Below are 22,921 nucleotides of genomic sequence, written 5' to 3'. Positions count from 1 at the left end.
ATAGCTAATGTGGCAATTAGAAACACTTCATCATATACTAAGTGGACGTGTCCATGTTTAGCTTGAAGATTGGCTGGATGTGGGGCTACTGAAAAGCACTGCGGTACAGTGAAATGAGAGTTCTCTCTCTGGGTTGATCTGTGGTGGCCGCTTTACACGTGTGAGCCAGCATTTCATACTGCAGAGTCATCCAGTTATGTAAATGCATATGAGACCAGGACTAAATGCATGAAAAATACACATAAGGCTCCTGGCTGACATTCAGTTATTGACATTTGCTGGCTGACATTAAGACTAATGCGGTGCTAGCACAAAAAACCAAAATTGTGCACATGCACAAAAATTGCATAGCTGTGTGGATACTCAGAGCGGTAAAATTGCTTGCACTCCGCGTCTACTTGTGCAAGTGTTGCAGTTACACAACAATAGTGGAATAAGATGTGGGCAACTTCTGTGCCTTGCTGAGCAACAACACAAGTCTGGAATGCAAGCTCCCAACGTGATTATATTAAGTGCTCAGTGATAGAGCCATGCAAGCAAGTTCACAACAATGTAAAGGTACTGGCAAACCTACACCTTACATAAAGTGATCTAGATATTAGTATGAAAATGATGGTGAAGGTGTGTGGACAGGCTTAGATAATAACAGTGGGGCTGACAAGAAGAGGTCTGGGATCCAGTTTTGATTCTTTAATTAATGCAAACAGCAGTGCCCCAAGGTAAGAGAGGAGAAGATAGATCCTGAGATGGGATTTCCAAACAGACATGACTAATTACCGCAAAGTTGTCTTGAACACAGTATTCTAAAAGGTAAAGTTTCTATTTTCAGCACACACAGAATATCACCTATTATTTCGCTTACAGCCCACATGGTGACGCAACAACCTTCCATTTATATTACCTGAATTTGAATCATACAATTCATATATATATATATATATATATGTATATGTATATATATATCCATATCCACCTCTTAATTATTCATTTAGGAATTGCTTTGTTGGATTCCCAAGTGTCCTACTATATTAGGAAATGTCTTTTGTTAATCAGATATTTAGAAAGTAAGAAGAAAGAAGGTTTGGGTTCTTTTGTGAAACTACTGAGGATTTAGATTGAAATGGATGTGCAAATAAGACAAACCTGTAATTTGTGCTGCTCCTCTCCATACTTATAAAAGTAAGCTTCCCAAATGTGGACCTTCCCCCCCACCCTTATTCTTGGCATCCATGTCTTAAAATTTACAGTCTTTCATAGTTAATACTAAAATAGCAGTGCTAAAAATATGAACCAAAAGCATTAGAAAATACTGCAAGTATCCAACACGATTCTCATATGCAAATAGAATAATTATATTTCTTTACTTATCTCAAAAATAATAGGTGGGGGGGGGACCCAAAGGAAATACGTCAGCCTTTGAAGTATCTAGTTTTGCCTTCAGTAGAAAAACAACAGGAGCCAGGCATTTTAAGTACTTAAAAAGCTGTTTTTATTCTGGATGAGGCATGGGTCAGATTGGACATGCACTCACCATGTTAAAAGGTTCATGGTTTCTTTTGGCATATATGATGATGCCCACCATGCATACTTTTGAAGTACCTCTTTCTGACAATGCACTTCGTGCCCCAAAGTGCATAAAATTATAAGCTATAGAGGCTGTTTTGTTTTGCTTTATCAGTGCTTCTGATGAATAAAAACCATTTGAAACATGTTACGTTTAATAATAAAGAAAGCATGTGTAGTGCACCTTTCGGATTTTTCTCTCCTGCTCCTAAATTGGTGCTCTCTCATTTCTTCAGAATAGTGCCACCCACTCCACCTTGTCTTGAGTGTGACATCTTTGAACACGGCCTGGTGGGGGGGCAGGGCAGTATGTTGCTTGGCTGAAAGCTGGGTGGGTGGAGCACTGGAGCAGTGATAGCTCCCACTTGCCTTTAAAGGCAGGGAGAGCCGCTCCTGACCGCGCTGCCAACGCAATGGGGCCGATCTCCCTCCCCAGCAGAGCTGTGCGGTGCTGTTTGGGCGGGAGGTCGGCCTGCGCTGTGTTGGCAGCACAGATGAAATGGCTCTCCCTGCCTTTAAAGGCAAGGAGAGTACTCCAGCCCACGCTGCCCAATGCAGCACGGGCCAATCTGTCTTCCAAACAGGGCCACATGGCCCAGTTTGGGAGGAAGGTCACGCCCCTGCATCTGATGTCAGACATGGGGGCGTGGCTAGCCGGGCCCCTGTGTCAGATGCATGGGCGGGGCCAGGGGTCACGGCGGCCAAACACGGGCCGCCAGCCTCGCTCCGCAGCTGGCTCTCATCTAGTCACCCACTTAAATGCAAACCAGGGATAACCCTGCTAAGCAAAGGTGACAATTCATGCTTGAGGGGAAGGAACTTGCCTAGGGAGCAAGAGGTTGCTGGTTCAAATCCCCGATGGTATGTTTCCCAGACTATGGGAAACACCTATATCGGGCAACAGCGAAATAGGAAGATGCTGAAAGGCATCCTCTCATACTGTGTGGGAGGTGGCAATGGTAAACCCCTCCTGTATTCTACCAAAGAAAACATGGCTCTTTGGTTGCCAGGAGTTGACGCCAACTTGATGGGACTTTAGCCACCTAATGGTACAGTGAGGAAGCAATCTGCCTAAAGAGCAGGAGGCTGTTGGTTCGAATTCCCGCTGGTGGAAACACCTATTTTGGGCAGTAGCGATGTAGGAAGGTTCTGAAAGGCATCATCTCACATTGCATGGGAGAAGGCAATGGTAAACCACTCCTGTATTCCACAAAGAAAACCACAGGGCTTCGTGGTCGCCAGGAGTCGACACTGACTCAACAGCACAACCTTTCCTTTCCAGCTTCAAGACTGGCTCTCCTCTCTTGTATATTTATTGATGTGAGGCAATGTACTTGTAAAAACTGTAGGTTGTCAGGCCATGCAAGGCCAGCAATTGGAAAGTTCTCCAAAGTAGAAACACTTTCTGTATTTCAGGGTTCCTTCCTCAAGGAGAAAATAATTGAAATTCTTTCCCAATTTCAGAGTCCTCCCAAGAAGAAATTTCAAATAGTTTTCTAAGATGGTTTCTGCATATAGTCAGATCCACAGGCCACATAATCCAATGGTCCTCAACAATAAAAGGAGCTGAGGCCACACACATCCATTCTTTTCAGCACCCCAGAAGAGTTTGTGACCTCTTGTGAATTGTGACAAACCTTTCACAGTAGCTCATAGGCTAGGAGTCAGCTTCAAAACCTAGTATTTGTAGTTTGAATCCTTGACACACATTATCAAAATGCTTCCGCCTTTCATTAGTCTGGTGATTTAAATGTATCATCAGAAATGTGCATTTGGAAGATTCTCTTGAAAATCTGGTACAGCACCACAGTGACTAGAAACAGTAAACATATAACATCGTGTGTATGCTCAAACACGCCCTTGGCGTAAATAACTTGTTTCCATTCTCTGTGTGTGCACGTGCAGAGAGCCCCTAAATGAGCCGGAAATAGCCCGGTCAGTCATTTGGGAGGCAAACAGACTGAGAGAAAGAGTTCTTGCTGCTACCTCTGCTTCCCCTGCCTTGGTCTCTGCTCGAGTGGCTGCCCCGGTGTCCCCGTCCCCGCCTCGCAGCAGCAGGCAGTAAAAGGTTTTTAACAAGATTCAGTGGGTGCAGGCCAGCGGTGGGGCAAGAGCGGGGCAGTGGTGAGGCTCTGGCAGCAGCGCGGCTCCCTGTACTAATTATAGTTTCCTGTGTACGTACAGAGGCAGCCCTATGTGTAGTGCATTACAGTAGTTGAGCCTGGAGGTGACCAGCATATGCACCACTGTTGTAGGTCATTAACCTCCAGAAATAGTTGCAGCTGACATATCAGCCAAAGCGGACAAAAAGCACTCCTGGCCACTGCCTCTTTGCATCTCTGCTACAATAACCATACACTCTCTACACTTATCTGAAATACATGGCATTAACTAGCTTATCCAAGTCAAGTGCTTCTTTAATATGAGCTTTTTCTTTTTCTTTAAAAATGTCTAAAGGTTTATAAAACTAGTTGTGATTAAGAATACCTGTGTTTTTCACAGGAAGTCCCTTTATTCCTTTCCTCTTAAATAAGACTAAACAATATTCACACACCTCATGGTGTCTACAGGATGAAAAGATATATTGTATTTACCTGAATCCAAGTCTAGGTTTTTCCAAAGTTTTTAGATATTTGTATATTTTGATATCAGTACCCAGAATGTTGGGGGGCAATATGCTAAATCATTGTAAACCGCTTAGAGAGCTTCCAGCTATAGAGCGGTATATAAATGTAAGTGCTATTGCTATTGCTATATTAGAAATCGGAGGTCGTCTTAAATGCAGAGCCCTGTTACTGTTGAGTAAATGCAGCTATAACCTATATTTAACCTCTGCTTCTTAAGGGGCAGGAGGATCATCTTAAATTCAGAGCCGCCTTCAATTTGGGTAATACAGTACATGATATTATTTTTATAATCTGCCAGAAAACTGCATGAGCATTATTATGGACAAATGTATGGTAAATATTTCCCCTTCTGAAATAGCAGGATTCATGTTTCCTATATAGGCAAACCAGATCAAGATGACAAGGTCAAGACACTCTTGTATGACATCACAACACGGATGCCATGTATAATCCTTGCTTGCCCTAAGGCCGGCATGTTTTGCCAATACATTTTGACAATAGATGCACCTCCATGAGAGAGAAAATTATAGAGCAGTCTGGAAGCTATACTTTAGATCACTCTACAAGCAGACCTAGTTGACCAGCTGGCAGTTTTATATCACTAATGAAATACCAGGAAAATTGCATGCCATAGTATAGCGTCTCCTGGAGACATCATGTAGAAGATGCAATAAGAAGGGGAAAGCATTCACACATTATGAATCTCTGAAGAAAATGAAATATGTCAGACGTGGCAGAGTACATGCAAACTCTGTGTGTGTGTGTGTGTGTGTGTGTGTGTGTGTGTGTGTGTGAGAGAGAGAGAGAGAGAGAGAGAGAGAGAGAGAGAGAGAGAGAGAGAGAGATTTTCAGGTTGGATCTTATTTTTCCAGACCAGTGAGAAAGGGGAAATGAAAAAAACCCAGCTTCTACTAGTAGTAGCTAAAGAAAGAGGAGTGAATAAAGTGGAAACAGTGTGCTTAGCATCTCCCACTGTTTGGGCCACAGAGGGTCACTGAACTGCGGTTCATTTCCTATTCCACTCGGTGACTCCAGCACTTTGAAGACTGCTGTAGGGATATAATCATTCTTTCTTGGGCTCTGGTGAAAAAACCACACAGAAGTATTAGTCATTCACCTTCCCATCTTTTGCTTTTCATTTGTATTTTAATGTAATGATACAGATCATTATTTCTTTGAAACATATCCACAATTCATACTTAATGGTAAAAAATAAGCCGTAAAGGCATATTAGCTGACCGTCTGCCGAGGTTTATATGGTATCAGTTTTCCTAGGAGAAGTCCCAGCATTTTAAAATTCCTGTATTTTCTGACTGAGGAGGTTCATTGGGCTACCACTTGAATATTAATTTGCCAAAAACAACATCCAAAAAGTTGTAATCTGATAGGGAAACATGGTTCCAATAACATCTTAAATAAATACTGCAGATTTCCCCCACATCAGTGACTGCTTTTTGAATTTTGCATAATGCTGTGTCTTCGGTGTGAACTCTGAACTGAAATGCTGGTTTTGAAATGATGCCATCAAGGGTTGCTGCTGCAGAGGCTTCAAGGCCACTTGGCAGCTCTGGGATAATAACCCTCAGACAACAACCTCAGAATCTTAATTGTGTAAACAAACCTTTAATCATGTGAGCAATACTAATTAAATTATTGGGTGTCTTCTACAGCTACTTACACTGAATGAATAACTTTGAATTATAAAAACAGAACACCTAGAACAAATGTGACCTTAAATGCCTGGATATTGCATATGCAGTTTGGGTTTGACCAATGGTCTATCAAGCTCACTGTCCCAGTTCTCACTCAAGGCCCTCCCATATTGTGCCCATGGCAGCTAGGCGAGTTGCTGCCCCCCCCCCTTCCATTTAATTCTGTTCCATTCCATGAAGGTCTATAAAATCATTCATGGAGTGGAGAAAGTGGATAGAGAGAAATTCTTCTTCCTCTCACATAACACTAGAACCAGGGGTCATCCCATGAAATTGATTGCCAGGAAATTTAGGACCAGCAAATGGAAGTATTTTTTTCACACAACTCATAATCCATTTGTGGACTTCTCTGCCACAAGATGCTGTGACAGCCAACAACCTGGATGGCTTTAAGAGGGGTGTGGATAACTTCATGGAGGAGAGGTCTGTCAATGGCTACTAGTCAGAGGGCTATAGGCCACCTCCAGCCTCAAAGGCAGGATGTCTCCAAGTACTAGTTGCAGTGGAGTAACAGCAGGAGAGAGGGCATGCCCTCAGCTCCTGTCTATAGGCTTCCAGTGGCATCTGGTGGGCCACTGTGTGAAACAGGATGCTGGACTAGATGGGCCTTGGGGCTGATCCAGCAGGGCTGTTCTTATGTTCTAAGGTGAGGCTTATAAAAGTATATGTGATGTGGAGAAAGTGGATAGAGAATAGTTGTTCTCCCTCTGTCACAATCCTAGAATCAAGGTTCATCTAATGAAAGTGACTGGCAAGAGATTTAGGATGGATAGCACTTATTCATGCAGTGCATAATTAATCTATGGAATTCATTGCCACTAGCTAAGGTGTCTTGAAAAGGGGACTAGACAAATTCATAGAGGACATGGCTTTCAATGGCTACTAGTCATGATGACATTATGATATCTCTAGGTTCAGAGGCTGCCGCAGTGGAGCAATTGGCGGAGGGGTATGCACTGCTCCTCCATGCAGAGAAACTGAGACTAGTCTCTCCTAGTTTGGCATTCAGCTTCAGTTGGGGTGCATAGCTTCTTCTAAAATGCTACTGCTTATATTCCACTTAGGAGCTCCAGCAGCTTTTCTTTCTGGAGTAGTAATGTGGTTTCTTATCCCCCGAGGATTTCCCCCTATCCTCTGAGCTTTCCTGACTAAGCAAATGCACATGTGAAGAAACTGCAGGGATGTGCCAGAAGCTCTCACACAAGATCAGTAGCAGCACTGATGATCGGCAATGTGCTTCTTACCTTGCAGAGCGCTTCTGGGCATTTTCCAGATTACACGTTGCAACAGTTCCGTAACGTGTCCAATAAGCGCCCCTCCGCATTATTCATGTTTTGATATCAAAGTCATTGCACTGTCAGTAGGGTACCATCCATATTTCCCATGCCTTGTTTTGGATTTCTTTGATGCATGATACCCCTATAACGTGGTAGAAGCACTGCAGGCAAGTAGCTCTATTTTCCCATTGTAGGGAGCTTTGCCCCGCATTTTATGTGTTGTAGCGTGTGGTGGTGTGTATGGATTTTTTGTCATGCATGAAATGATGCTTATTTGACTGCTTCTCCCCCTGCATGGTGAGGTAGGAAGGCAGGGGGACACAGGCACTGCTTACTGTGGGGAGGAAAAGAGGCTTCCTTCTCCCCCCGTCTCCCCGCTAAAAAGTGTGTTGCGAGCAAGGTGCAGAGAGGGGGCTCCACTGGCCAGTATTGTTTGCTTTCGGTCAGAGCACTTTTCACTCTGAGGTTCTTGAGGCATCCCTTTTCAATTTCCTATTAACTTGCCTTAATTTGGTAATTGGGGGGTTTCTGATTTCAGCCTTCACCCATTCAGTGGCACTTTTACTGAAGAGGAAGCCCACTGAACTGAATCATTTAATTCTGTGCAATCCCATTTGCTTACTATGGTTCAATAGTATGGTGACAATTGGTTGATTTTACAGCCTCTCTCTGATGCATCCAAGAAATACCCCGCTTCACTGGCCAGGGTGCTGCTGCAGCAGTAGCCATGCGTGGCTCATTCCTGGAAGGTAGCCATGGGGAGCAAATGGGAGTGTCTCAGATGCTGACTGGGCTTCTCCAATAAACAAGGTCCCCATCTGAGACGCCTCCTAGCTCTCTCCGACCAGCATTTGCAGCAAACCAGGCTCTCCCCGTTCCCTCTCGCCCCCTTCCTCCTCTGCCTCCCCGGTAAAAATCCCTTCACCAAGAACAATTCACTGCAAAGGATCTCCTCACTCACCACACTCCTGCTCCTTCCTCATACAATGAAGTGTCCTCCACCCCTAGCCAAGCAAATGGCAGTAAACAATCAAAAAATCTCTGCTCCCTCCTATTATTATGCCCCCCTCTCTGGTACTGGTTAATTTTTTTAAAAAAATCATCATTATTACTGGTACAAGGGTGCAATTATGCAAACAAAACAAACTTTTTGTTTTGGAACAGTGCTTCCCCCTGCTGGTGGATTTGCACAAGACAGCCAACTTTTTAAAGAATCTCTCTCTCACACACACACACACACACACAACTCCATTGGCCCAAATGGAGCAGGAAGGAGGGGCAGATAAATGCATTTCAAAAAGAATATGGACAAGTCCTGCCTTGAAATCACATTGCAGTGGAAAATTTGAATGGCCAGCAGCCTACAAGGAGGCACTGAACAACCCTTTACTCCCAGTTTGAAAACACTGCACTATTCCTGCATACTTTGCAATGCTTTAACCATTGCAAATCTCGTAATCCAAAAAATGCCCTGTAGCATGAGTAGCACTCTGAAGTGTTAGTTAACGCCCTGGGCACACACAGGCAGGGACTGGGGGAATAGCATGGAGGCCCCAAGCGTGTCTCCATGGGGCCTCACAAATGCCCAACACTGCCACTAAGCTTGCAGCAACGTAAGTGGATGCACTTCCACTCTCAGCAGTGTGGGTGGAATTTGCCACTGCCCTGTTAGACTGCACAACACATGAACCACTGAAATAAAAATATCAGATATGAACAACTTGGCCTTAAAATTTCTCAAGGATTTTAAGGAGGATTCATGGGGGAAACTAGTTTTGGATGTAATTTTGTGATACCATGCACACAGCAATGCAGATGACAAGTGGGGGGAAAGATGTATTAGTTTGTATGACTGTCTATAAATTTGAGAAGTAAAGAATAGTCTTCAGTTGACTTCACTGGGCTTGGGTTAGTTTGTCCCATAACTGATGCCACTATACATATGAATGTAGAATATTTTAGATCATTAAAGCAATGTAATAGCGACACTTGTAAGAAATTTGCAGTGGTTTTAATACCAAATATATAGCTTCCAACAGCAGTAAATGCAGCTTCCTATAGCACTGTCCCTGTAATAACTCACTTGCATAGATTACACTATATGATAGTCTTTCAAATCCCGTAAAAACACCTGAAATGATCATTTTTAAAGCACAGCAATGGGCTCCTAAAACGTTTTTAGTAGACTATTGTTCTTAATTTTTTTATAACCCATTGTCAAAATAAATCAAACTGTGCTTATCTCCGCAAGACTTTTAAAAAGATTAAGATGATGGGTGAATCACTTTACATACCCTATTACTTTGTATATTTCTACTATTTGTAATGAGAGGGGAGAAAAAGAACTGGAAATCAAAAGAGGGAATTGCTCTTTTGAGACAAGAATTTTCTTTTGTGCAGGTCTAATTAAATAGATCTTAAAACAAGAGTAGGGAGTGCTGGGAATTAGAGATGAAGTTGAAAAGCCACAAGTTGTCATTTCAGCTCATATATGCTTAATAAAAATAGGCTTTGGTCAGGATTCTCAGAGCAGCTGAAATATGTGTTGTATGTATACTACCTAGGTATTGGTTACGATTAGCTGGTCATTCTTGAAATATAAATTTGCTAGAGGCTGGAACAAGAGACAGCATTTAAGGCCAAAACATGATACAAGAGAACTATGATTGGATCCCCCCTCCCATTTTTTTTTTAAATTCCAAAGCAACTATGGGGGCTCTGAAATGGGTCTCTGCAGTAGTGCTAGGGAAGAGGCTGACTAACCTTTTCCCCATGTGCTATTTTCCTGCTCTAAATTGCCCCTTCCCAAAGCTGCTATTATGCTCGCTGAGGAAATAAAAAATAGATGTGATACAGATACCTGTGGCTTTCCCCTCAGTGGGGCTAATAGCAGCTTCATGGGGAGACTGGAAAAGGTTTAGACTGAAATTTTTTTGATTCTGTGTCTGTGTGTTGGGGGGATATTTAAGCATCCGTCCCAAACAAGCAGAAGATTCCCGGTTCGAATCCCCCTGGTATGTTTCCCAGACTATGGGAAATACTTATATCGGACAGCAGTGATATAGGAAGATGCTGAAAGGCATAATCTCACACAGGCAATGGTACCCCACCCCCCGTATTCTACTAAAGAAAACCACAGGGCTCTGTGGGTGCCAGGAGTCGAAATCGACTTGACAGCTTTACCTTTACCCCAACAACTGTAAAGTAAAAAGGTACAGTAAAAGAAAAGAGAACCACACAGGGGTGTAACCAGGCGAGAGGGGGCCCATGTTTGCCCCTCTCCCTGATGGCCTCTTGGAATGAGGTAGATAATAAAGAAAATAGGGAGGGCTGGAGCTGGGGACTCCAGGTTCTTTGAACCCATCCACCCAAGTATAGCTACACCCCTGGAATCACACATATCGTGCATCACATCTGTTTTGGCCCCAAATTAGCAAGTTAGCAGACCCCTGCTAACTTGGCAAAGAGGCACCTTTTAATGTGGTGATTCTCTTTATTTAGCAGGGGGAGAGTAACTGGCCCTATCCACCCCCAGCACAGTACCTCCAGTGACTGTTGCTGGTGTCTATCTGATGTTTCTTTTTAGATTGTGAGCCCTTTGGGGACAGGGTTCCATCTTATTGGTTTGTTATTTCTCTGTGTAAACCACCTGAGCCATTTTTGGAAGGGTGGTATAGAAATCAGATAGATAGATAAATAAATAAATAAATACATACATACATACATACATACACCCAGTGAGGCACTACCTTGGCGTGGTTGTGGGGCTTGTTTGCTCTGAGGAAGGTGAGAGCTATGCCAGAGGTCCAACCACACTGGACAGGTCTCACCAGAATTGCCAGACGAAGAGTGCCTCTCCCAGGGAGGGGTACTGGGGCAGAAGGTGGGGGGAGTGTACTGCCACACAGATGCTCTGTGCGGGATTAGCTAGTTTATTTATTATTTCTCTATGTAAACTGCCCTGAGCCATTTTTGGAAGGGCGGTATAGAAATTGAATTACCTGTTATCAGATACACTGCATGAATAATAGACTGGACCCAGGCAGAGCTAGAGATGCTAGATCGTAAGACCAGGAAAATCATGACCATCAATCATGCTCTGCACCCCCACAGTGATGTAGATTGGCTATACCTGCCTCACAGCTCAGGTGGAAGAGGAATTCTGCAAGTCCATCAAACAGTAGAGGAGGAGAAAAGAGGCCTTGAAGAATATATCAAGGACAGTGAAGAAGATGCACTTCAAATGGTCAATAACGCAAAACTATTCAACACCAATGAAAGAAAGCAGGCCTACAAGAAAGAACAAGTCAAGAACCGAGCAGAAAAATGGAAAAATAAGCCATTGCATGATCAATATTTGCACAATATAAGTGGGATATCAGACATCACCAAGACCTGGCAATGGCTTAAGAATGGCAACTTGAAGAAAGAAACAGAGTGTTTAATACTGGCTTCACAAGAACAGGCACTAAGAACAAATGCAATAAGAGTATAAGTCGAAAAATCAACCACAAACAGCAAGTGCCGCCTTTGTAAAGAAGCAGATGAAACAGTGGACCACCTAATCAGCTGTTGTAAAAAGATCGCACAGACTGACTACAAACAAAGGCATGACAAAGTAGCAGGGATGATACACTGGAACATCTGCAAAAAAAATACATGCTACCTGTAGCCAAACATTGGTGGGACCATACAACTGAAAAAGTTGAAGAAAATGAAGATGCAAAAATATTATGGGACTTCCGACTACAAACAGACAAACATCTGCCACACAACACACCAGATATAACTGTAGTCCAGAAGAAAGAAAAACAAGTCAAAATAATCGACATAGCAATACCAGGGGATAGCAGAATAGAAGAAAAAGAAATAGAAAAAAATCACCAAATACAAAGATTTACAAATTGAAATTGAAAGGCTGTGGCAGAAAAAGACCAAAAGAATCCCAGTGGTAATTGGCGCCCTGGGCGCAGTTCCAAAAGACCCTGAAGAGCACCTCAACACCATAGGGGCCACAGAAATCACCATCAGCCAATTACAAAAAGCAGCTTTACTGGGAACAGCCTATATTCTGCGACGATATCTATAACAGCAGCAACAACATTGACAATAAAATTCTGGCATCCCAGGTCCTTGGGAAGGACTCGATGTCTGGATAAAGCAAACCAGTCAATAACACCTGTCTGACTGTGTAAACAAGAAGAGATAATAATAATAGGGACATCACAGCAATCCTCATATTTTCAGCTAGTCCCCTGGTCCTTGACACATAGCCATTAAGCCTTCTTATGAGCAGCTTTCTTAAACTTTGAGGTGAAACTGCATGATACAGTAAGCATGTTCTTAACATGGGGGAGCCAATCTGAATTGGGACCATGTCAGGGGTAAAAGGTAAAGCCCCCCCCCCCCGCCTCGCCATCACACTGCAATTCTGATTCAGATCACACACATCCCACCATAGTCTCTATCAATGGTAAACAAGTGAACTTGGAAGTGCTAATAAGCATGTGCTTCCTGTAACATACAGAGGTCATTCACACAATCAAAAACTGTGTTCTCACTGGGTTTGGGAGCTGTGTGCTCCCAGTGTTCAGTTGTGTGGAAGCAAGGTAGGAGGAAAACTTGGGTAGCTTTTTCTCCTACTTTGCTTCCACACAATCACTTCCACCCAGGTTTTCCCTCTTACCTTGCTTCCACACAACTGAAAATTGGGAGCACACACAGCTCCCAAACCCAGGTAGAACACAGTTTTTGACTGTGTGAATGATCTCATGGTTTGACCCTGAGTCATGCCACAGTACAGCAGGACTGAACAGTTTATAACAGTGGGAATTTCTAGGTAGTATACTTGGGGTTCCCTTTCCTCTCAACACTGTCATTTTTCTGTTTAAAAAAATCATTGTCCAAGTGTGGCCAAAATGCCTGCCATCTGTACCATTTGTGGCACTTCTGCACATGTTGGCTAAGCAGATGCTAGTAAGAAAGACACTTAAGATCTTGTCATAGTGTCATATGGAGGTTTCTCTCTTTCTCTCTGTCTCCTCCCTACCCCTATATATCTCTCATCTTTATTTCTTTCTGTAAATAAAAGTACAATACACATTTTTGAAAACAAGCTAAACATAGTAGGGGATTTTCTGTGAAATTTAATGTAGTAAAAGCTTTTAAAATACTAAACTGATTACAGGTGGACCTTGTTACATGCAATCCCGATAACCATGGTTTCACATGTCCATGGTCGGGCAATGCTGTAGGTCAAGGGATAAAGATGTATGGACAGATAGATAAAAAAGAACTGCTTGTGTTATGTCCCATATTGAAACTCAGCTAGAAGAATAAGAAATTGCCCTAAAAATAATCCAGTTGATTTCTAGGGGCCTACAAAAGCAGTGCTTGCAAAGAAAACACATCCAGTGAACATTTTACATTTTTTCACAAGATGCATTACAGAGCTATTGCAACCAATATTTTAAAATTAAAGCATACATGTGCACAAATCCTCGTGCACACACATGCACACTCAGGAAAAATAAGCAGAGAAAATATTTTCCAATAGCCAGTTTTAAAAAAAATACAAAAGTTCTCCTGTACTAGGAGCTATTGCCAGCCAAATAAAATATGACTGTTCCACTAGGAAATGGCTAGCTAAACAGAAAGTGTAATGAATCTGCAGCTGAGGGTTTCTCCATGAAGTCCCCCGTGTCAAAAAAAATTACTATAGAAGCTTTTTTGTAGTTTAGGATATTCACAAGACTGGTTGCTTAGTGTTATGTAAATGACAAATGGCTAGGGGGGAAAAACAGATGAATAAAGCATGTGGTTCATAGGAAAAGAGATTAAGATAAGATAGTTCTTTAGAACTTAAAAAAAATACACACACACAACAATTCCAAACATACAAATCATGCTGGTTAAAGTGTTTAAAGCTGTCATGTCACTAAAAACAGTAGAATTACAACTTAAAAACTAATACAAAAAGTAGAACTAAAAACAAAACAATTTTTTTAAAGCCAAGGTGAACAAAAAGGTTTTTACCTGGTGAGGAGGATATTCCATAAATGGGGTGCCACCACCAGTAAAGCCCTCTCTCCAGTTGCCACCTGCCTCACCTCATTTGGTGGGGGCACTCAGAGCAAAGAGCAAGTTAATCCCTCTCCCCCAGGCCTCACCTTTGGGCCCTACCCAGGTCCCAGAAGATTGAACCCAGGAGTTGGCAACTTTACCCTCACCATGGCCTGGTTCATACATAACATGGAACTGTGGATCCAATGGACCTTCGGTTCCATACCGCTCCCCGCACTCTCCCATCCACATTTGAACATTGGAGAAAGCATCTCTCTGTAGTCAGCAAGACTGCAGAGAGGCAGGGGAGCTGGCTGTATGGGCTTCCTTCTTCACAGAAGAACAGCCTGCACAGCCAAAATCGGGCTGAAGTGTGGGAGGAGCTTCCTCCCTCAACTCTGGCTCTGTGGGGCCCAAACTGTGGTGCCAGTGTTCATACATAATGCTGATACCACAGAAATGGAGTTTGCGGCAGCAAAACTCCACTCTGCCTGAAGGTTCATAGTGGAGTTTGGCAAGGTAAAACGCAGGCCACTTTCCCCTGCAAACTCAATTTCCCCCAGTTCGGACGTTCAGGTTTGGAAACCGGAAGTGAAGGGACCTCCGGTATGCCATTACGTATGAACCGTGCCTATGTGAATTGATTTGCAGTGGCTTTCATGTGGAGACTGAAGCATGCAGGCCAGTCTTTAGTTGCTGTTATCTTATTCACTCCATTTCATTAATATTCCATTTGTACAGGCCTGCCAGAATAGCACATAGTATTGCAAATGTAGCTTCACTAACTTCACACATACTGCTGGGATTTTTTCCCGACAGAGATTCAATACCTCCATTTATCCATGCCTCCTTTTTACTTGCTTAATTTTTTTTTTTAAGCTGCTGTTGAGCAGGCCAAATATTTTAGATTTTTACACTATATTACCCTCAGGTCTATTTTGCCGAGCACACAGATTAATCCTTTACTTGACTACAGCAGGTCCATAGTAATTTTAAATTAAAATTATAGTAACAGTCTTATGCTGATGAGAAATAGATGATACATGAAAACAAAATTGATTATAATGACCTGAAAATAGATAAAGATGTATTAAACACCAACTTGGAACTACTACTTAGTTCCTATTGAGATAAGAACCATCAACTCTACACTAACTTATGACTTTGCATAATTTGTATATCAAAAATGAAGCAATAGATAATAATCTTGTCTTATTATCCATGGATGGAAAATCCATCAATACTGTTATCTAAAGAGATAACAGTATCCACAGATTCTGATTTACTATAGGTAAAATTTTACTACTCAAAGCAAAATTCCAACATTTCAGTATTGGAATTTATCAACATTTATACTTCTGTATTATTCAAATTTCCAACTTCTTCCCAATATTTATTTTCTTACATGATTTTTACATGCTTCACCCCTAAACTACCATGTTTCTCTCTAGGTTGCAGCCATAGCTTTATGGATTGCTTTGACACTTTGGCCAACTTCACACAGCATAGCAGTAACCCCCATGTGAACTCCTGTGGGCAGCTGAACCACATTCACATGTAGGTATCTTATTATGAACTGACATACATGAACTGACATACATAGCATCTATACAGATGCCACACACATAACTAACACCATTTCTATGATGGAGATAGGGCTTTGGTCTAGTTATCAAATGAAAGATCCCTCATAATTGATTTAGAAGCATAGGGACAGCACAGAAAACACAGTAAACTGCCTTATACCAACACAGACCATTGGTCCATCTAGCTCGGTTTTATTTACACTTACTGGCAGCGGCTTTCCAAGGTTTCAGACTTTTCAAGCCTTACCTGGAGATGCCAGGGATTGAACCTGAGACCTTCTACATGTAAGCAGATGCTCTACCATTGAAATATGGCTCCATCTCCAATGGCTGTGGATAGATACATGGCTGTGGTCACATAAGATGATGTTTGTGTGTGTACCTGCACTCTCACTGTCATGGAAATCAGCCAGTGTGATTTCCGTGACAGTGGTGCAAAAAATAAATAAATCCAAAATGATCAGACAAATTCACAAAGGACAGATCTAGGTGGGAATTAGCTATAAAAGGTAAGAATGGACCTCCATGTTTCAGGGTCAGGGGCTGATGTCCTGATTAAGAAAGCACCTGCTCTTCTAACAAAGCATTGATGCTACACAGACATTGCTGCTTCTTTCTGGATTAATGCAGCATGTATGCTCACAATTTTTGCTTATCTTCCCAGCCCTGAAAGAATTCCCTGCAGCCAGGAAGTAAGTCCCCAAAGGTCACCAGCCCTTAGGGACCTACTTCCAGGGAATGCTTCCAGGGGCAGCGAACATGGGCAAAAGTCCACACACATTCATTGCAGTGCATCAGCACCAGGGCTTCACCAGAAATGCTGGTACTTCCTTTATCAGGCTGTAAGACAGTATATCTCTGATAATGTTATTGGCACAATGAACAGGGGACAGCTATCTAAATAATGTCCTGCCTCAAAGCTTCTCAGGACACGAGTTGGCCATTATTGGAGACAGAGTACTAGGGCCAGGTTGGTATTTGGCCTGAATTGACAAGTCTGTTCTATTTTTCAGGTTGTGGGTGGAACGTGTCTTCTGTTTTTAACTGCATTTATGATAGGCTCATTTACAAAGAAAATATCTGCAAATATAGGGCATAATCCTTTAGTATTCTTGCACCATTCATTTCAATCAAGTTTGCAGAGGAGAATTTTGCTGCGGATTGTAGTAAACAACAGCAGCTGTAACTGAATAGCCCAGAAATGAGTGACTAACACAACAATACTCTAAACCGCTTTGCATTTTAGAAGCAAATTAAACTAGGAAATACAGTAACGGAAAATAAATGAATGGAACACTGAATAGCATAACATTCTCCATCATTAAATTTGATCATTGTGAGATGCATAATCACTACATATTAACGGGGGGGAGGGGGAATCCTCTCCAAAACAGACTCAAAAAAAGCTACTTAGGTCTTTAGACAGAAACTGAAGCTGTTCTCATGACCACCCTAACCCTGCCTGGGCTGACCAAAGTAGGGTTATGCTGGTCATGAGAAGCGGTGGGATCCTCGGGGATTCCTCTGCTCCCTGCTCACCTAACATCCTTAACAAACCCGGCTTTTAGCCAAGGTTAAGTGTGCTTGTGCCACGCGTTGCATTGAGGGATGCCTGGAGGCCCGAAAAACAAGTCCCAGCTCTGGATCTCTCCGCCCTGCTCCATGCCTCACAGAGCTGCACGGAGCAGGGCTGTCTGTGTGGGCATGCAGGAGGTGCGCTATGAAGGAAAATTCAATTGTCTGTGAGGGGAGGAAAATTCAGTGCAGCCTTCCCCCCATGCCCCCCCAACCTGCCCAGGATGATCGTGTGACTCACCCCAGAGTATCAAAATGGCACAAAGTCTCTTTCCCCTGAATGTCATTTCCCCCCTCAAAAACAAGGCCAATATGAATTAATCACTTTTATCTTCTACCTTTTCCTACCAGTTTCATGGTCCTCCCCACTCCATTCTTTTGCTCCACCTGTTAATACTGATATTCTATCATATGCTAAGCTTTTCTATTCTATAATTCTTTCACATCACTAACTTTCCTCACTCATTCCCCCCCCCTCATTTCTCTCTAGTTTTTCAGCCCCTTGGCTGAGATTTTGTGCATGTAAAGAAATTGTATGTGCAGCCAGAACTTTCTTTGTAGTTTGCACTATTGCTAATCCCACAGTAGATAAGGCAAACCATTTTTAAATTCAGCTAAACTCATCAGCTCCAAAAACTACAAGGAAGTCTGGCTGCATGGGCAGTTTTTTCTAGAGTTGCCAGCTTTTTATTCTGGCAAAGTTCATGTGCCTTTAATAGCAACATAATTTCAGTAGATTTACACTACTGCTTTAGCATGCTGGGGACTGCCCTAAATCAGAAGACACCACATGAAGAAACCTGTATTGGATGGGCCACAACTTTATTGAATGGATTTAACCGATTTAGAAGAGAATTCCCTGTTTGGGGTCAAACAGTCGATGAATTTGCACGTAACAGGAAACCGGAGTTAAACAGGGCAGAGGCTAGATTTCTTCTATGTCCAAATGCAGGTAAGTTTTGTCCCGTTCAAAAAGCAACCTGAGGTTTCCCTCTTCAAACTCCTATTTGAACCCCTCGGGCTGTTGTGAGTTTCACTCCTCCTACTTGGAGGTTTGAGTTCGGGCTTGTTACATCTGAATGCTGAACTGGAGGCAGTCTTCTCTGAGACCAGAATTGAGGGAATGAAGCTCCTCCTCCTCTCCATTCTGATTGGCTGCCACAGTTATCCTTCATGCGAAGGAAGCCTGGCAGCAGTTTCCCTTCATCTCTGCAGTCTCAAGACCTGGCACTTACATCCAAATGCGGACAGGTTAGCATGATGTGGGGGAGGGTGGAACCGCATGTCCATTGGACCCTTGGTTCTGTGTTACATGTGAATGCAGCCCATAGGACACGACAGCAACCCTCAGGTCCAGTGGACCCACAGTTTGCCTCTATTCCCCTAATGCATTCACAGATGATTGTGATCTGAAGTCTGAGAGAATGCAGAGGAACTAGCTGCACAGACTTCCTCCGATGCATTAAGGAAAGCCACAGCAGCCAACTGAGTAGGAGAGAAGTAGGAGCTTCCTTCCCTTAATTCCAGTTTGTGCAGTTTGCACAAACTGGAGGACACAGTAGCAGAATCCGGATGACACAATGCTGCCTTCAAAACGGAGGTTTCATTGGTGAAACCTAATGGAAACCTAAGGTTGAAATTCAGGTTTGGTGTCAAAAACCAACCACATCCGTACTACCACAATCTTGAACCTCTGTCACATTTGCCTCCGGTTTGCTGTTATGTCCAAAGGTGGCCATAGTGTCCTTGCCCAAAACCTTGTGAGTGACACACCCTGGCTTAGAACATCAAATTAGTCTGCCACTCATTCCTGCTTCTCTACTCCTTGCCCATAGGGGTAAGGGCACTTTGTGGGCTTCATCCTTCACCCTAGCCACTCAGGTTTATGATGCTTCTGAAGCAGGTCTCAGTGTCAACCATAGCCCTTATGCATCAAAGCCTCAGCCTGTACTGCATCTGCCCAGTTGTGACCTATAGCTAACTACAGAAGGAACAGTAAACAGAATGGAGTGGGCAAAATCTTCTCAAGCTGGCCAGTCTGATGGGAAGCAAAAATTCCTTCTCAGCCCCAAAACGTATGACTAGCCAAAGTCTTTTCTGGGCCTGGCTAGGGATTTGCACAAAACTGATTTTTGTGGTTTGGTTCTAATTAGAATCAAACTCAGACGGGTTCTATCTGTTCAGGTTTTAAGCTGTTCGAACTGGCCTGTGATTTGGTTTGAATTAGAACCCCCTAGAACCAGTTCTAAAAAGTTCTTGGACCAGCCCATTGTTCCATATGGTGCCAAAGTATTGTGAAGAAGAAGCCCAGACCGGCAATGTGATTCCAAAAGAATAATTGGAAGGAAGCAGCTGCTTCAATAATCAGAAATAAATTTAAAATGAATTTTTAAAAATCCTTTTTAAAAGAAAGGCAGCCAGAAAGGGGGGTAAAATGGGGGAAAGTGGGCCAGAGGCCTGAAGCCAGGCTACCTGACTGGGCAACAAGCAGGAAGGAGAATTGGAACCCCACCACTCACTCACTCCACAAATATTTTTCCACTACAGCCTGCCAGCAAAATACTTAAGTATTGTATTTTTTAAAAAAATAGAGGGGGTGGGTGGGGAAGCAGGTGTCAATCAACTCTCTCTCTGGAGACCACCAGTCCAGATCACAAGGCAAGGCAAGGCAACCCAAGCAGCAGCAGCAGCAGCAGCAGCAGCAGCTCCTCAGTCTCTCTGAGGCAGCATTCAGAGCAGCAGCAGAGACAAGCAGCAGAGACAGAGAGAGATTCTAAGCCACAAGATGGTCTTTAAATATACTTCGAAGAACCCTCCTTGGAGCACCTCCCCCCTCCTTGTCCCTCTCCCCTGGCCAATGGGGTGACAGGTGTCCCTGAGTGAAACACTTTCAAAGCCACTCACAGGGCCAGACACATCTGGATCTTCAGCATAGCCATTATCACTCTTAGGGGTGTGCACAAAACTGGTTTGCACAGTTTGGTTTGAGTCTGAACCAAAATCAAACTGGACTGGGCATGTTCAGTTTTGTGCACCTCCGAATATCCCTGAACAATTCTCGGTACAGTTCAGGTTTGGGGGTTCATTTAATTTCCCCCCCGCCCCACACACACCTTTTAAAATAAGTAATGAAACTCCCAGCTGCTGCTCTGGGGGCTTGTCCACAGTTGTGTGTGTGTGTGTGTGTGTGTGTGTGTGTGTGTTTCCCCTCCCCCACTGGCCTCCATTTAGTCACAAGTAGCCCAGTTTAGGTGGTTTTATAATTGGTTGAAGTGGCTTTTGGTTTTTGGCCCGTTTCGTGCATCTCTTTTGTGGTGGCGGCCATTTTGGAGGCTGCTGCCATGGAGAAGTTGCCTGGAACGGGCCAAAAACTGCCTGAACTGGGCATATTTATAGCAAACTGGAGGCCGGTGGGGGGGGAGGGGAACCTCCAGAGACCCCCATGTGGCCATGGAGAAGCCGCCAGAGTGGTGTTCGTGAGTTTTATTACATTTTTTAAAAAGTATTAATTTTTTTCTAATGAACCCCTAAACCCTAACCGGGGGTTGTTCAATCCAAGATCAGGCCAATCAGGGGCCGGTTTGGTTCGGGGATGGTTCAGTATCAAACCATCAAACTAGCCATGTTTGATGTCAAACAGGTTTGAATTCAAACCCATTCACACATCCCTAATCGCTCCAAGTGGCACAAGTATTACAAAATGGATGACAGTCTCTTTCTTACACAAAATAGAAGCTTGAGCCACTTGAGCCAGTTATAACTGGTTCTATTAGAACTGGGCTCGGTCTGGTTCAACCTAGAACTGGCTCTAATTTTTATTTATTTAATTATTATTATTTAAGTCTGGAATCTACTCTCTGTAGAGAGATTGCTCTGATTCCAAATCTAGGAGCACACCGTTCCTTTAAGGTAGGCTGCCACCAGTTGAAGACTGATCTAAAGCCACTGACCAGGTTTAGACATGGCTTCAACAACCGAGAACTGTCCGGCTTGGGACTTACAGGCATTGTACAGCCAGAGTCCACACAACCCAGCTCTAGACAACAAAATGTTATGCTGAAAACAACGCAACAGTAGCGAATGACCTTACGAGGCACATGGGGAAGAGATTGCAAGTAACCTCGCAGTACCTGTTAAATCAGTCTGAAGCCACTTCTAGGTATAGGAACTTTATTAAGAAACAAGGGTTGCACACCGAATAAGAAATTGGGGGAAAATAGGGTGAAACTGGGAATAAAGAAAGCAATACAGGAATTCAAAAGAAAATTCAAAAAAGCATTTACTAACTGACTACCACTTTTAAAGTTTGGTCTCTACCTAGAACCATCAAATGAGGTGGTTCTATCTAGGACTAGTTCTATCTAGAACCGATTTACACATTCTAGACCTGGCAGGAGGCTGAGAGGACAGAACACACCACAAATGGCTGCCCCCTCCCTGTCCCAACAATGGTCCTTAAGCCTTGTGCCTTCTTTAAAGAAGGTTGAGGTAATAACCCCAACATAAGGTTGGGGAGTGGTTACATTTAGCTAGGCCTGCTAAATTCTTGCTTGTTAAGCAGCTGTTAGTGGCACAGGAGCAGAAAAAACATTGGCAAAACTAGTTCTCTTACATGCCTTTTAATGGCTCTTTGAATTGCTTGAAGTGTAGATAGTGGCAGATAGATGCATATTAGTATGTTTCAGTACTGTATTAAATGCTGGAATTTGGTGAGGGAGGGCTCTTTCCAGCAAGCACATGACTTGGCATCCCAAGAAGACTCCTAATGATGCTGAAGTTGCACTGCCACCCTTCTGCCAATTAAGGTATAGTGCAATGTTGGACACAATCTTCAAAGTAAAGAGGTGGATTTCTAGTTTCTTTACCCTACAAAAACATTTGGGCTCATTTAGACAATACACCTGCCAGCCCTTGGAATCATTTGGGGGAGGAATGAATATGTGCACTTTCTCCCCACCACTGGCATTCTGCCCCACAAGTGCATGGGAGTTATACTGCAGAACAACAGCACAGCATGCAGAGGGAGGCACACATGTGCATGGTCCTCCCTCAGGTGATTCTGAGGACAAGCATCCTCAGAATCAGCCCTTCCCTTCCACAATGCTCCTATCATACAGCATTTGAAGGCAAAATTTGTCCTTTTGTTATGGAAAATCTTTTAAAGAACAAGTTAATGGTTAACAAGGTGTCTGAAGTTAAAGAAAGGCTGGAAGGTTTTCATTGCCTTCTGTGGAAAGAACAGCTCACATTCTGCCCAATACACCTTACTTCTTGAGACCCATTTCTGAAGAAGATGCTGAAATCTAAATGAGCATATTTTAAAGAGGAGAATTACTTTCCTAGGATGAGTTAATTAGAGAATGAAGGGAATAGATTTTGTAATTAATTCAGATTACATAAGGCTATTGAGAATACTATGAATATAATTCATTGAGAAATGCCCATCAGGGAACCAAGGATTGTTTTCCCTGTCCCTCCCGCCTAGTAAGTATAACATCTTTTATTCTAAAAGATGCTAT

At 43.1% G+C, this 22,921-nt stretch overlaps 1 long non-coding RNA gene across 1 annotated transcript in view; it reads right to left on the bottom strand.

Moving 5' to 3' along the window:
* Window positions 1-5,144: 5,144 nt before the first annotated feature.
* The window catches only part of LOC128348806 (uncharacterized), a 35,418-nt gene continuing 17,641 nt past the window's right edge, over window positions 5,145-22,921 (bottom strand). The window contains exon 3 of the long non-coding RNA XR_008318347.1: window positions 5,145-5,270. This is a non-coding gene — a long non-coding RNA (uncharacterized LOC128348806). The remainder of the gene's footprint in view (window positions 5,271-22,921) is intronic.

The sequence above is a fragment of the Hemicordylus capensis genome, chromosome 3, assembly GCF_027244095.1.
Source record: "Hemicordylus capensis ecotype Gifberg chromosome 3, rHemCap1.1.pri, whole genome shotgun sequence".
NCBI classification, from domain to species: Eukaryota; Metazoa; Chordata; class Lepidosauria; order Squamata; family Cordylidae; genus Hemicordylus; species Hemicordylus capensis.
The sequence above is the reverse complement of the archived record's forward strand: the minus strand, read 5'-3'. Positions and strand labels throughout refer to the sequence as shown.